We start from the raw sequence: 9,621 nt of genomic DNA, 5'->3' as shown, positions 1-9,621 counted from the left end.
CCGGTTCTTCCTGTCAACCTTTTGACTTCCCGTTCAAGACACTCATCCTGCAAGTCACCGTTTCTCTTTTACAGAGACAATTTCACATTTACAACCAGACATGACTAACCTCTCACCCATAAAAGAGTCTAACTAATGTGTGTGTGTGTGTGTGTATATGTCACGACCTCACTCGGCCTCTATGTCACTTCTCGCGTACTAACACTCACTAACTATATGTGTGTCTCATCCTTATATGCTCTCTCATCTCACCCGTTGCACTTCTGACCTTTCACAAGAACAGAGGCTCATCCTTATGTGTAACAACCTAACTGAAACTATATGTACTATGTTGAATAAATGTTTTAATCAAGAACCTCTACTAAAAGCTTAATAAAAGAATATAAAAGTATAAAAGACAATTTGAATAACCTAGTTATTCACATAGCCTCGTCTAACCAGCTCCTCAGAATAACCTTTCACTTCAGCAAATGCTCTGCAACCCTGCAGTTTCCTGTCACTCTGACTCTGTACAGGATGTACTCAAAATCAACAGGATCATCACATACACACTTAAGATTATAACAAGCATTCAAAAGCATTTAAGATTATAGATTCAACTCAACAGTTTAAAGTGGTTATCACTGCACCTGTAATAAATACTTGAAATGTGCAATTCACTTGTATTTTTATCTTTATTCCTATTTATTCTATTTATCCCCTTCGTATATTTTATTTATATTTGTCTCTGTATTTATATATGTGTGTGTATGTGTGTGTGTGTATATATATATATATAATATTCTGTAACTGTAACTTCTGTCGGTGCTGCGCTTTTTGGAAATCGAATTTCCCAGAGGAACCCACCCGAGGGATTAATAAAGTTCTATCTTATCTTATCTCTTATCTTAAAGGCTAATTGGGTACCAAAATGTTTAAACATCTGAATGCACTATCAATACTGTAAATTATATTAATAATGCAATGGTAATGATGATGATTATTAACAATAGCAGCAAAATATCTCTCCACTCTCAATACTAGACAAGGATATAAGCAGGGAAGATAAGGGAGAGGAGAAAAAGTGCGTCCGCCTCCTCCGAGAGCCAAAGAAAAAAAAAAAAGTGAACCTGTTCTCATCTGTGAAAACCACAGGATGCCAGTGGTAGACCTACCAATTCTGGTATTCTGTGGTAAATGCCAGTTGGGCTCCATGGTGCTGAACAGTGAGCACAGGGCCCACTAGAGGATGTTAGGCCCTCAGACCACCCTTGGGAAGTCTGTTTCTGATTGTTTGGTCAGAGATATTTACACCACGACCCTGCTGGAGGTCGTTTTGTATGCTCATCTTGTTCCTCCTTGCTACCAGCGGCGACACTGACCCTAGCAAAATGCAAAATGCAAAGACGACAACAACAAAAAATGGTGGAAAAAAACAGCAACAACAACATCAGAAAAGATGTCAGTGGCCTCCACCAGTAAACTTTCCACTCACAAACTAATGCATGCATCAGGTGCAATCAGCATGCAGTTTGAGGGAGTCAGTCATCAAGCCAATGACCCTTCGATTAGTGTGCAACCTGCTCTACCTTCAGAACACAGCCCACTAGCTAACCTTGTGACCTTCCACCTCTGAGTATTTCCAAGAAAAGAGTTGAAGAAATTCTTCACTGATGTTCTGTGTGCCGTGTTCATGATAATAGGACTGATGGAAAGATCAGCAAGTCCAGACCTGTTTGCAATAGCTTCTTTCACTTAATAAATAAAACTTGCCTTAAATTATGTGAAATGCCACAATAGAACTTTTTAAAAGGCGAATTCTAAAGTGAAAAAAAAAAAGATCTTATTATGAAAATGAAGTCAGCAACAAACCCACCTTCTTGTGCCAGTTAATCCTTCTGGTCCTGTTGGTTGCGGGGTAGGGTCTCTGTGCCTCAGCTTGTTCCAGTGCATCATACAGATCCACAGATAGACTAGGATATGGGAAGTCTGGTCATCGCCTTGGGCTCTTTGTTGTTTTCTTTTGACTGTTCCTCAGCAGTTTTACCAATGTGGATGGGTGAATTCAGTCCTTATATCATATTATTATATTATTGTTGTATTATGACTTTTATTTTGATACTATGTGAAGTTATTTCAGTCAGCTGCTTTATTTTCTCTCTTTTTCTTTTTACATTTAAAGATCTTTACACAGCTTATTTTTGATGTATTTTCCCAGTAACTTGGAGGAAGTGTTCTGAAGTTTGCAGATAGACCTAATCATGCAAGTCCTCTCTGTGGTGTGAAGCACAGTTATGAACATTTTATTACTTTTTACTGCGGTCTTAAAATCACCTAAACGGACACACAGTATCTCCTGATGATGATTTCTGGCAGTACAGAGAAGGCTTTCAAACAAATTGACATCTTACAACAAATAAATGTACGAGTTCGTGGCCTGTGCGTTTTATTATATATGTTTTCATTTATTTATAGACTTTTTCCTAATACCCTTTTTTCCACATCAGTTTAAAAATCCTGGCAACATCCATGCACAGCGCTTCCAAACAGACAAAAATGTAAACATGGTTCCAAATTTCTTTCTCTTTCTCTCTCTGTCACCCACCCACACGCACAGTGGGCGTGTCGTTCTTCCAGCTGGAGTAAATAGAGGCGGCTCTGCAGCATGCGCTCGGACAGGGACACCGGCTGACACATGAGCGCTCCCTCCATCACTGCTCTGCTCCACCCTGCGCCTTTGCGGACTCTGGGACGAGACACGGATTGTATGAGGTAGGTAGGTGTCTACGGATTCTTTAACCTCTCTCTCTGGGCGTGGGCGAGCTGTACATGGTGAGGTTGTGGTGAGGGGTTATGTATTTGTTGGTCACGGCGATCCACAGGTGTGCAGGGAAAAACATGCGTGTGAATGTGTTTTAAGTGCGCTTATCGCGTGTTACCGAGGAGATCGCAGTTCACCAGGTGGACTCAGCAGCGGGTCCGGGCAGGTTTGCTGAACGCACGTTGCCCGTCCTGCCACGACTTGCGGGCAAAGGTAAGCACTCCCGAACACTTGGTGCTGATTGGACCGCGCAGCATTCGGCACACGCCTGATAACTTGCCCACCAAACAGCCCGCGCCAGCTGCGTGCAGCTGTAAGCCGCAGGCTGAAACTGTGAGAGTACAAATGCTGGCCGTGATGTGGTGAGCACCTTTCTGAACGCAGCCGGGCTTAGAGAGGTCCTCTGTGGCGGCTGCGCCTTCAGATGCTGCCAGGAGCATCTCTTCATTTGTGGGCAGCATCTATAAAATATAACCTGAGCTCAAGAGTGTGACAGTACGTCTGTCTGAGAATGTTACAAGCTCAGCCACAAATAGAGCAAAAAAAAACCTTTGAGCACGTTTTACTCCCGCGCTGCTGTTCACCACCAGAGGAAGCAAGCGGAGTCTGCTCTGCACTCTGCTCCAACAGGTAGTGACCATCATCCTACATAATCTCCGGGCGGTAGCTGAGTAGTAGTTTAAAGTTTAAACTTCTCAAACACAGCTCCCCAAAGCTTCTGTCTATGCATGCACTCAACAACTGTTTGTAACATTCTCTGTCAGACCACATTAACGGGTGAGACAAAAGAATGTGAAACAAATTGATGGAACGGTTGGATGCAATATTCCGCTACCACCTGCAGGTGGTGGTCATGCACATTTGCTAGCCATCATTGAGAAAACAAAACAAACAAAAAAAGGGAGAAAAAAATTAGAGGAAAAATTTACTGCCATCTCCCAAACTGATGTGTAACACTAAGATTTTCTGCTGCTGGATTAGCAGGAGAAACGTGCAAAAGCCTTTCATGCGTGGAACTCCACAGCCAGCGCTAGCTGTAGTATAACTATAGTGAGCATAGCCAAACAGTTCCGAGTATTAAATTGGGTTTTTGTTTAACATAGAGTGTATTGCATTAAGAAGTTAAATGACTCGGGTAAGTGTTTGATGTCTTGGATATACACAAACACAAATTTAAGACAAATGGGTCATCTAAGCCAGGCGGTGCATCATTTCAGAGTAAGCTCAGATCTCAAAACCTAATGCAAATATCAATATGTAACTGTGTTTTTTAGTTGTTCCTAGTTAGCTCACTTTTGTTTAGAGCCTGTAACAAAATGAGATTAAACTAATTTCAGTTTAAAACCATGTTAATGACACCGTACTATTGCACTGTCTTCATGTCAGCATTTTGACATACAAATAATTATTACTTGAGCATGTGTCTGTACTGCCTTCTTTAAATCTTGATAAGTGTTTCTGCTACAAAATGTGCAAGTCATTTGGAACATGTGCTTGGCCTGATGGAGTGATGATGCTGCAGAGCTGTCTGTGGCTCACTGCTGTCTTATCGTGGTGCTGTTCAACTTGTCATCACCACGGCATCCTCTCTGGACAACAATTAATTCGATATACATATACAAAACCACAGTTTACATTCATATGTACAATATGTAGCATTCTTGTCAAAATCATTTGGTTCTGAGTGGCCTGCTCTTACAAAAATGGTTATGCAACTAACTGAGACTGACTAAAGTGCTAGCAAAAAGAGATTCAGGCTGGGGTGGTTGTCAGAATATCAGCAGAGAATATGAAGGCGTGTAGAAAATCTTGAACATAAATGAGCTGAGTGGGAGAGATGAGTGCTGGGCTGTGCAGCTGGAGTTAGGAGCACGGGTTACACGAGTGAAGGTGTAAGCCTGTGGAATTTCCTTTCATCTATAGCTGACTTGCAAATGTACAAGCTGTTGCAAGATCTGGTGTTTGTCTGTGTGTGTCTGTGCTGTCAGAGAGCTTCTTCTTATTCTAGACTTGCATCACTTCTGAATCGGCAGCTGCTCTGATGTGTCTGATCCTCAGGGACTGGTCTGGGATCAGCTGCTGCGGCTTGGTCTATCAAAGACTAATATTTCATTGCAGTGACTTTCTGTTGGGAATGAGGAAGAAGTAATTTGGTCTAATCCACTGTTTTGTTTATTCCCACCACCAACTCATTTCTAACAGACACTCTGTGGTTTTGTACTATCTGACCAGCTTCTTTACTTTTGTTGTAATTACTGTGTTAAACTAGAGGCGTTTGTCACTTACATCAACATGTAATTTAAGCCTCAAAGAACTGATACAGTTGTTCTTTGCTCAAGAAATGCTGCTGCTTCTAGTCAAGCGGACACAGTGTGTGATGTGTTGAACGTAGGAGTATGGTCTGATAGCTGAAGTGTTGCATTGTTTGTACACTGTCATAGGTTAAAAAAGAAACGTTTTCTAAAGGTTGGCTAATGTTGGGGTGGTAAAGGGTGGTATTTACCCCAAACCACAGGTGAAAACATCTATAGGGTGAATCAAAAAGAATCATCTGTTTTCTTAAAGTAATGTACACGTGAAACCTGTGATAAATTTTAAAATACAAAACTTGAAATGTTTACAAGTGCTCAGTGTGTTAGCCTCTGGACACAATTTGTTCCATGTCTCCATCAGTGCTGTTGTTATGCTACCCGCTGCCAACCACTTGAAACTTGCAAATCCCCTCTAACAGTACGTTTCGATCATTACAACTGAATGGCAGTAAAGAGCACATTGAAATCAAATCATTCCTTTTCATACACCCTGTATTTTTTGTGGTTCTTTTTCAGTATCACATAGCCACTGCCAATCAGATACTTGGTGGACTGAAACCTCACACTACTTTTATTGCCATCGATTTTGACAAGACCCCCCACATTGGGTAAAATGTAGCAGTAACTGACCATTTTTTACAGATTGCTGTAGACACTCATTGGACCTCTTTCCTGACCTCCTCTGTACATACTGACAAAGAATTTGAAAATTGAACCAAAAACGTTAAGATTGGATTTATCACTACATCAAACTTTTTGCCCTTTCCGCTGGCACCATTTCTGTTTCAGTCAGGTGTTGTTTCAGGGCTTTGCTGCGTCTTTTTTCCTGCCCTGTTTCTTAAGAAGATGAATTTTGGATGCTGCTCATTTGCTGTAGATACTAGAGCAGGGCGATATGGCCAAAAATATTTATCACGATATATATTTGAAAATTTGCGATAACGATATAACCGACGATATAATTGATGCGAGACAAAATACAACTGCACAACATTACTAGCGCAAAAAGACAACCTTCCATTTATATTCACTTAAACAAGAAGCTGGTTTTTATGTACATTAAAGCTTTATAAAAATGTAACAGTGCAAATGCAAATTGCTTGCTGAAAGTTTAACCAAAAGGCATTTCCACTAGAAATGGGCTGACATGTCCTGAGCATAACCATGTATAATATCCACTGAAGTTAAAAAGAGGTGCTTTGCAACATTAAACTGCAGTGTGCAGTACGCATTTTTCGGACCATAAGGTGCACGGGATTATAAGGCACATTAAGCGAAACAAAGCAGTCAGATAAATCAAACTTTATTAAACTCATTCTTCTTCCTTCCTCCACTTCTGTACCATTGATTCCTTAATGTTGAATTCTCTGGCAGCTGCTCTATTCCCATGTTGTTGCAGTATATTAATGACTAACCTCGTATTGTGGATGGATTATCTCAGTTGTTCTCCTGACTGAAGTTTGGTCCGTTTACAGCATCCTGCCATGCGATTGCATTTGTCTCTAACCATGAAGAACCTTCACGTTAACTTTTATAAGTGGAAAAGTGTTAGTGTTCGTCCTCCAGCTCCACTGTTTATGTTATGCTAACATAGCTGTGTCGCTAGCGATCACGTAGCACATCATTATATACCAGCTAGCCCAACTTCAGTAACCCTACAAACGTCACTGCTGTTTAGTTTCCTGTCTTCATTTATGTTGGAAGTGATAGCAGAGCTGTACGTTTGATTTTTTTCAGAAATCTCTCAGTCAGAACATGCTATATCATGCTTAGGTAACTAGCGAAACTAGCGAGCTAACTTCCGCTAGCTTCCTGCTAACTTCTAACTCCGTTAAATGTAATAACTTTTGTTTTCATGGATGCCTGGAAGTTAAACTTTATAGTTACACCTCGTAAAGCAGCAATGCTGATCGTTTTATTAAAGATGAAAGAATTTAGACAGTTTTTAACTCTAAGTGATGCTGCAGTGTTGTTTGACCTGAAGAATACGGAGTTTAGGACCCAGATTATTCCCAGATTTAAGAGCATCTTAGTCCGACAAATATGACAATAACAACGGCCGCTTGCATGTTCTGCAAAAAATGTGCTTTGTTGTGTATCTGACAGACAAACACCAAACCAGTTCCACATCACTGAAGTTGCACCATTTTTACAAACCAATTCTGGATCATCTGTTTCACTCAACAATCGGCCATGTGCGTATGTAAACAAAGGCACTGCGCATGCGCGTTTTACTCCCATTCTATCGCGATATTTCATTTTCCTATCGTTGCCTAACATTATACCGGTATTACCGTGAACGGTATAATATGGCCCAGCCCTAGTAGATACATGCCAACAGTTTGTAGGTAGTAGCTCTTTGGGAATCACCTTCTTGGTGCAGCAGTAAGATTCAAGATTCATAGATTCAAATGAAGAAATGTAAACAAATTATGTTTTTTGTGACAGGCTGCTCGTGACAAAGTGCTTAAAAATACAATTTAAAATTGGTTCTTTGCTAAGTTGTTATGTGTGGACACGACACTGTTTCATTCTTTAGGATGTTAGGAGCCTTTTGTATTCTTCAGTGGTCAGTAATAAGTAGCAAACGAACAACAAAAGACATTCCTCTGAAAATGTTTAGATACAAGGACTGGACTAAATATGAGTGAAGTGGCAGATTATGTTTAGAAAGACCTTCAGAAAGCCTACAGACCTGTTAAAAGTACAAGACATCAGGCTGAAATGAGGGTAGCTTGAGTTCTTTTCCTAAACTAGCATTCGTTTCTCAGTGTTACCTGTATACAGCACACTGCTACAGTGGACACACTCAAATTTCAGATTTGGCTTTGTCAGCTCACAGTTCACCCACCAAAAATATTCTTTCCTACTTTCATTCGCTTCTGCTTTTCTGAGAAAAACAATCTTGTCTTTGAAAAAGTTTGCTTTTCTCTCTTAGTCCATGGCTATTTCACTTGTATTTTTATTTTAATTCCTATTTATTCTATTTATCCCCTTCGTATATTTTATTTATATTTGTCTCTGTATTTATATATGTGTGTGTATGTGTGTGTGTGTGTATATATATATATATATGATATTCTGTAACTGTAACTTCTGTCGGTGCTGTGCTTTTTTGGAAATCGAATTTCCCAGAGGAACCCACCCGAGGGATTAATAAAGTTCTATCTTATCTTATTTCTGACTAAACTCTTGCTTGTGTTCAGAGGGAATTGCAAGCTTGGTGGTATAACTTTATGTTCATTTGATTTATTCATGTATTTCACTTATAATGTATATAATGTAAAATAGAATCTAAAAGCAATACAGCATGTTTTCACCTTGTTCGTGACGATACTTGTAGAAATGCCCTTTAAAAAATGTTCATAGAGCTGTACTTGAACTAGTCTTAAGATCTCAGAATCGCATTTCTCATAGCAAGTGAGTAAGAAAACACACACACACACACACACACACACACACACACACACACACACACACACACACACACACACACACACACAAATATGTCTGAAATCTCTGGCTTCTCTTGTATTATGTCTACTGTAAGCATTCCATTTCCAAAGTGAGGAACACAACTGTTGGCAGGGGAAAAAAAACATTTACTTTCCACACACACAGTCAACGACGTATAGTCAGTGGGAAGAACTGGCAAAGCGCTACTGCCGTGCATGACTGGGCCGGCAGCCAAAGGCCACAGTTTACTTGAGGAAACCATCAGCTTTTTAGCCTCAACTGAAAGAGGAAAATTTCTCTCCCTTCCAGTCAGGCCTGTCAGCTGTACTTCTCTTTGCTTTCTCCTCTGGTATATTTTTAAGAAGAACGTCGTATTCATAAATGAAGTGACAAAGACAAAAGCTTTTGATCCTTTTTGTCTTTTTTTTTATACCCTTGACGCTTCCATCAGTTTCTTAATTTGATGTGAAATTGTTTAGATTGGCTCCTTTCTTGTCTGGACTTTGTAGTCTGCAACAGAAGCTGGATCACCCTGACTTAAAGCACCTCCACCCAGTCCATGTTCTTAATGACATGCAATGAGAAGCTTGCATGAACAACTGGGTATAAATTGATTCCAGGCATTGCCCTGGCATTGTAACAGACAGCTATTTTGGCTTTGTGTGCAAGCCTGTTATTTTTGTGGATGATGTGATCCAGACAGACAGAATACAGAGAGAGATCCACCTCAACCTGCGTGTGCACGTGCCTCTGCTGCCTAAAATGCACATTCAGCAGCTTAAAAGCTGGTGCTGAAATTAGACACACACACACACACACACACACGTATGCCACACCCTTTTTGTTTGGATCTCAGGAGCCCAATTTAGATCAAAGTACTGAGAAAAGGGTGTAGTGTAGCATACACCCAATGGAATTTTTGTTTATCCACTTTTTGAGTTGCAATATTCAATTTACCTTTGTAGACTAAGACAAACTACAAACTAGCACCTGCTCACCAGATGTGCACAGAAATATTATTCTAGCCATTAATTTATTAATGGCCCATTCAAG

At 40.2% G+C, this 9,621-nt stretch overlaps 1 protein-coding gene across 3 annotated transcripts in view; it reads left to right on the top strand.

Moving 5' to 3' along the window:
• Positions 1-2,656: 2,656 nt before the first annotated feature.
• The window catches only part of cemip (cell migration inducing hyaluronidase 1), a 155,570-nt gene continuing 148,605 nt past the window's right edge, over positions 2,657-9,621 (top strand). For 2 of the 3 annotated variants that reach the window (XM_085278589.1, XM_085278576.1), the window contains exon 1: positions 2,657-2,751. The gene's annotated coding sequence lies outside the window, so the exon portion shown is untranslated. Of the gene's footprint in view, positions 2,756-9,621 lie in introns of all 3 variants that reach the window. The other variant, XM_085278582.1, reaches the window with a different exon arrangement.

This window comes from Mchenga conophoros, linkage group LG1 (assembly GCF_057382185.1).
Source record: "Mchenga conophoros isolate Kocher_MC1m ecotype Shallow Benthic linkage group LG1, M_conophoros_male_GT1.1, whole genome shotgun sequence".
Lineage (NCBI taxonomy): Eukaryota > Metazoa > Chordata > Actinopteri > Cichliformes > Cichlidae > Mchenga > Mchenga conophoros.
The sequence above is the reverse complement of the archived record's forward strand: the minus strand, read 5'-3'. Positions and strand labels throughout refer to the sequence as shown.